Source organism: Camelus ferus, chromosome 5, assembly GCF_009834535.1.
Source record: "Camelus ferus isolate YT-003-E chromosome 5, BCGSAC_Cfer_1.0, whole genome shotgun sequence".
Taxonomy (NCBI): Eukaryota; Metazoa; Chordata; class Mammalia; order Artiodactyla; family Camelidae; genus Camelus; species Camelus ferus.
The window spans coordinates 67856122-67863237 of NC_045700.1; the positions used below are offsets into that span (position 1 = coordinate 67856122).

General features: G+C 37.8%; 1 protein-coding gene across 1 annotated transcript in view; it reads right to left on the reverse strand.

Moving 5' to 3' along the window:
• Positions 1–7116, reverse strand: part of PARD3B (par-3 family cell polarity regulator beta) — a 923861-nt gene that overhangs the window by 619516 nt on the left and 297229 nt on the right.

Consider the following 7116-nt stretch of genomic DNA (forward strand, 5'->3'; position numbering starts at 1 on the left):
GCATTTTTAATTATTCCACATTTGATTTTTACAATGTTTTGAGACAACAATTACGAAAGGGCACTTTATTTGTCCCATGTCATTAATAAGTATCAGTGACAATAAAACCACAGAAAAACCCAGTGAATAGGGTATCTTGAGTATTAACTGAAGACTTGCCAAAAATCTCAGAAGATGAGGGTTGTGGGAGCCCCCAAAATTGTTACCACTATTTCAGACTATGAGGCCATGTAAATTCTGAGAACATTAAGCTCTCTAAATATCTTATGTTTACTTTTAGGTTTTTCCAAGATGAAAGCTGAGCTTTAGTTTATTTAGCTAAACTTCAGTGGCCCACATATAACCCTGAAAAAGTTATCTATTTTAGTATATATTTTACATATTTGTAACTAAAATTATATGGCAAAATAATGACTATTAAAATAGCCACAATTCAAAATTTTCTTTAAATGATGCTTAACAAGTTTGAGCAATACAGTGATTACCAAAGGAACAATAGAAATTACTCAAACTTAAAATGAAATACAGCTTCGTTGTGGAAGAAGACTTCTCTAAAGAGGGGAACTTTCTAAAATTAATAAACTATCTAATTAATAAAATTCAATTTTAAGTGTAGAATGGGCCCTTTGATGAAATGAAAAAAAAAAGTAATGCAATTTCACTTGGAGAAAAAAAGTGGTTGAAAGGAAGTAAAAATCTATATGATCATGTAGGGATACTTAAAAGGAGTTAGCTAACAATATTCTCTATTTTCATCAAGGAAGTGTTTTCCAGATGTGACAAGTGTTTCCCCAGGCCATCCACTGAGAGGTACAGTAATGGTGCAGATAAAGAGATGAACAATTTTCTTTGTATCTCAGCACCCCCTCCCTTGATCCATCCAGGAGTCCCAAACAGGTGAGGGAAGTGAGGGAGAAAGGGGGGTCTCACCGCTGCCTTCCCCTCCTGTTTTCCTGGCTTTGGTATCTCTCCCTGGCTGAGTGCCTGGCACAGCTTCTGAGAATTAACCACCCAGCCCAACCACCCCCCACTCCCAGGCTGCCTAGGCTGTGGGCAGGAGTCCAGAGCAGCTGGCAGCCTTGGGTCAGGGGTACTGGAGCCTCTCCCCAGGCACACACATGGGAGCCACACCCCTCCTTCTGGAGGCTCTTTCCCTGCCCCACCATTGGCCTTAAATCTCCGCTGGTTTTTGTTCTTCTTGCACAGCTGCTCCAACGTTGGCGCCACCATGTCTTATCCCCTCCTTTCAAGGCTAGATAGGGGTTGTCCACAGGATGTCTTCTCCTGACTTCTCGAGCTATTCCTACATGATAAGCCCCTCCCTCTTCTTCTGCAGGAAGCAGTTTCCATCTACTCCATATCATGGGAGGTGGCTTTCATTCCCACACTCCTAGTTGGATTTATTCATTTCACTTCCTTCCCTCCTTCTGTTCTGGTTCTCTTCCTCCCTCTCCCCTCTAGCTGTCATTACAGAAGAAGAGTTCAAAGGATAACTGGAGGAACTTCAGTTACATTTAAGGAAATGGCTTCTGACTTTTCAACTGACATCACCACCAAAAACAACCAAACCCTCCCTGAGGGTTTACTGCATGCACCAGATAATGCTAAGCCACAGATTTTCAAACTTTCTTGGTGCACAGAGCCTTTCTCAGTCATTTTTTTCATGGCGACTTCAGGCTAAGTGAAACACCTAACAATTCTACTCATTAAGCAGCAAAGACCAAAGAATTAAATTATTGATAGCCTACAAAGTCTGCAGCAGCCATCTGAGGAAATACATATAAACTGAACAAAATATGTTTGTTTAATTCTTAAATAAACACAATCACCAACTAACGGCCATGCATGTGCCCACTGGGCACTGCACAACTTCTTAAACCAGACACCAGCTCCCTCATTTCCTGTTCCAACAGCATGATCACCTAGTACTTTTTAATCCTAACAACTGACAAAAACTCAGCTTTGAAAAGATATGACATCATCAAAAGGAACAGAATACGATCTAACATTGAAACTGAACTACCTTGGACTAGTAGCTCAGGTGATATTTCACAGAAATTTAAAATATTATGCAATGGCCCTGTGAGTTTTCTGTAGCACCCCTTGGGTACCTCAGCTCATGGTTTGGGTACCATGAGGACTCTGTCTAAGCACTTTTGCATCATCTCATAATCCTCTCATGGTCATATAAAGTCAGCACTATCATCAGAAAAGGAACTTAAAATGATACTACACAGCTCTTCAAAGATGGCACTGTATTCAATTCCAGGGAGTCTGATTCTGGAGCCCAAGAGTGTCACCCATCTACTCAGAGAAGATACTGAACTGAGGAACACAACAGAATATTCCCATAAAAGTTTATGGAAATTTGCCCATCAAATTTTGTTAGGAACCAATCTCTCAATCTCCATGTTTCTATGATAGTTAAGAATAGAGTTTGAGAATTTATGAGATGAAGTATCTCTTGTGAACACAGTATTAGATGCAATATTGCATCCTTAGAAAACATTGTTGTGAGAAAGTTAAACATTTGAAAACTTCATTTGATAAACATATGAGGCTCATTTTACCCATAAGCTAAATTACCATCAGTGGGTTGAATTCATTTCCATGATAAATGGTAATAGCCCCTTTGACAGTCATCATTTTAATGCTTCCAAACATCTATTTGTCATGGTTAGTTTTCAGATTAGCCAGGTGAACATGGAAGAATTCTGATAAATGTGAAGAGAAGAAAACAAACATGAGCTAAAATAAAATAGGACCCGTAACAATGCTCAAGACAAAGAACTCAAACATTCCTCACTTACCATCTTAGTTTTTCAGATAGTTTTATATAGCTATTCCCCAATTAAACTTTCAAGACTTTTTTCTCTCTTGCTGCTTAATAATTTGACAGACTTGTCTATATTCAATATCAAAAGGCAAACACACTTTGGGCATGCTACAAGATCAATACTTAACTCTTCTTAACAATTTTCTCTCTTTAAAACAAACCTCCTGCTGGAAATGCATCTAAAATCTGTATACTTAATACTTTTAAAGTTTGACAAAACTGTTACTAACGTATGTATTTACACTAAAAAAGATATCTTCTTTAAATACACAAAATCACTATGAAAATCAAGACAAATACAAATGATTCATAAAATATTTAATACAACATAATAAATGCAAATTTCAGGTCAACTGCTACTTTATTGACTTGGGTTATTCCTTTGAAGCAATATAAGGGAGATAAAAAGTTATAAAAGTGGGTGATTAAAAGGCTACAATCGTTTTTACACTGAATTACATAAACCAAGAATTAGCATCACTTCCAAATTGTCATGCATTTTTATGCTGCATGTTACTCTATTGAATTTCCTTTGAAATTATCGTACAATGTTTCTAAAATATTTAAACCAAAATATCCCCATTGCCTCTTCTGGAGAGAAAGCTAAACAAATAATCCAAATTAATACTAGTCTAGAAAACTGGGAACATTTCTAAAATGACCCTTTGTGATCCCAAGCTACCTTTAAACGTTAAGTATTTTAACCAAACTCAGATGTATCCAATAATATATTAGTTTATTTAAATATATGTTTTGTTTCCCTAAACTTTCAAGTAAATTGTTGCTATGAGTATATGTTCTGGGCTTAGTTGTGACTTTCTGTTGATATTTTCAAACAACCACATATATCCTAAGGTACAAATATCAAAGGTTGAAAATCATAGTACTGCATCATGGAAAAGCACTGTTGCAGACTGAAATGAAAGTTTCTGAGCCCAGAAGCAAATTCCTGATAACATTCTGCCTTTATGAAATGGAGAAATCTTTGAAAATTTGAAAAAGAACATTTCTGAATTCCTGAAGTTGTGCTGATGAGCTCTTGGCTCCCCAAATACTAAAGAAATTAGAATATTTAACAGTATCATGGCTTTTGGCCATTGGTGCTCTCTAGACTTCCTGACAATTAGGTGAACACCTCTGATGACGGGGAGGCCAAGAATGCTGATGATGGTCACAGCAGCTCCCAAGCAGTGTACCTGGCATGGTGCTGGGCACTTCACGTACGGGAGCATCCTGAATTATTTAAGCTTCCTTCCTAACCTAGAATCATCAGAGTATACTCCATTGTCCTGCTCCAGCACAACGGGAAACAGTTATCTGCCACACACTGCCTTGTCTGTCTGCACTCTCATCTATTTGTTCTTTGACTTTTCTCAGGCATTGTTGAGCATGTCCATGTGCTTGGTGCTTGAAATGCTCATAAAGACGACAAGAATGTTAACACAATGCCATAAAATGAAGTAACTTATGAGTAATGTAGTAATGTTATTAAATCTGTCACCTTCACTTAATCTCAAATTATTAGTTCTGCACCCTTTTTACAGACCACTTGGCCCAGCTCAATAAAGATCCTATTGTTACACTGCTCTGATTCATAAACGTAGGCAAGACATTAATTTCTCCCTCAGAAGCCACACATGTTACGGTCATTTCTGACTCATCAAAATTTCTTTTGTATTTTTCAAATTTTTGTTCAATCTCACTGTTATTCTATGGCTTTCTCTTCTTCTGAATCTGCACTTCCCTTAGCTAGAAAGTACAGTCAATATTATTTTGCCATGGTTACTCCAAGTTTCGTTCCTCTCAGTTTTCTGTTTCCCTGGCTACCCTTTCTTAAATAATTCTCTTCCTTAACCAAAAAAAAAAAAAAAAAAAAAAAAAGTTCTCTTCTTTAAAAAGAAAAAGTTCACCTAGGTCCAGTTTTTCTTTAAGACCTTGGCCCAGCTATCCATTACACTATGGAGACGAATCAAAGTTCTCAACCTATTTTATGAAACCTTCAAGTCCTGGGGAAGCTTGCTTCTCTTTACAGCCTCTTACCTAGTCCAGAGCTGCTTTCACTTCATTTCAGGTCACTATTATACCCTTTCTTCATCTAATTGTATCTTTAAATTCTCCATGTTTTCTTCTAAACACAGGTTCACCTATACTTCTCCCCATTCGTCACCTAATCAGCCCGTAATACTCAATCCCCTTCTACATCCTTTCCAGCAATGAGCTAGATCATGATTGTTCCTGCCTATATACTTAGGTTTTTCTATTTGGAATGCCTTCCCTTCTCTTGTATGGGAAAAATTGCTTAAAATCTAAATGTCTAGCAACAAAGGAAAATCTGTATTAATTATGGCAGATTTATGCACTGGAATACTGTGCAACAAATTTGATTTTCTTTCCAAAAGTGAAACCACCCATGTTCTCAACATTTTAAAAAATCGTACAAACTGAATGAAAGTCCCATCCAAAACTCTGAACTCCAACAACATGCCAACTTTCAGGGTAACCACTATTAACAATTATGTCAACTTTCGTGTTGGTACATGCATTTTCTTCATTTTAGGTATGATGGGAATTTGAAGTGTCACCTTATAGAGCCACAGAGTGCTCAGACATTTGGTTAAAAATGCTGAGTGTTTCTGTAATGGTGATTCTGGATGATAGCAACATTTACATCAACTGACTAAGTAAAGCAGATTGTTCTCCCAAATGTGGTTGGGTCTCATCCAATTAGTTGAAGAACTGAATGTTAAAAAAAAAATGTTGACCTTCTCCTGAGTAAGAGAGGATCCTTCTGCCTGACTGCTTGGGAACTGGGACATCAGCTTTTTGCCTGCTTTTGGATTCAAACTGAAACCCTGGTTTCTCCTGGTTCTCATGCTTTTTGACTGAAACTGGAAGGAAACCATCAGCTCTCCTGGGTTCCAGCTCGCTGACTCACCCTGCACATCCTGGGGTTTGCCAGACTCCACAGCTGCCTACACTAATTCCTTACAATAAATTTCTTTACATGCACATCCACACGCACCCACGCACCGACACATACACACCCTGTTGGTTCTGTCTCTCAAGATCTGACTAACAAAACAGCTGAGGACGCTTAGATACACACAAGTTGAGTAACATACCCTTAGCTTCACAGAGCCAAGATGTAGAAAACTTATCAAATCCTGGCTTCATAGTCTGTGTCTGTCAGCATTTCCCTCTATATTTACAATAGACAGGTTTCCAAGAGCAGTGAACATTATCTTGCTTGGGGGCCTGGGGATGGGGAATGAACAGCAATAAATATCCTTGTATGCCTAACTTTATACATGTTTTATTTCTACAGAATGAATTCCTAGCCATGTAATTTCTATGTGAAAGAGCAGGTGCATTTTCAATTTTAACAGATGTAGACAAATTACTTTCCCAAATGACTGTAGCATTCTACACTCTTGACCAAAGTATATGGCAGTATCCTTTCTTGTTTTAAGGTATGATTATGTGTGTGGTTCCTAACTACATAACCTCTGAACCCTCCTGCAGACTGTCGAGCTTATGTAAACATCTAGCAATAAACTCCCTTTTGGCTTAAATCTGTTAGAAGCAACACAAACCGGTTCTGCGAAAGAACACAACTGATAGCACTGATCCAGGGAACTATTTTGTCACCCAGATTCATGCCCTTAATCTTATCTAAGCCCTAAGGTTCAGGAGGGGTTTTGTTTGTTTGTTTGTTTTTAAATTTTACCTAAGTCAAATATACTACATGAAAACTCCCCAGTCAAATAATCTCAGATACCTACAGAAACAGAAAGAGCTACTCCAGCTAGGCAGTCCTTCCAGATCTTTAGTAGCATCAATTATTCTTTTAGGTGCTGCTAATTCATCTGGGTCATAGAGAATTCACGAATTATAAAAGGATGGCAGCGTGCCCAGCAGAGCCTAGGCTCTATTACATTTTCCCCTCTTGACTCTCTGGTACTTAAGCCAGTCTCTTGTACTCTTCTGTATCCCCTAGACTTCTATGCTTTGTAGAGTATTATGCAAATGATAAAGTAATTTATTTTGTATAAAAAAAGGATAGTATCGATTTCTCCCAATGTGCATCTCTGAGGATCATTAAAAAAAAAAAAAAAAGATACCCCCACTTGATAGACTAGTTTGAAGATATCGCTCATATTTTACTCCCATGGAAGTATGATTCACAAGAACAACCGTCAAGGAAGAGATCTGGTGTTTCAGTTCAATATCTTACACTTGCTTTTTTGAATGAACTTGAGTGACTCATTTATAGAGGATTC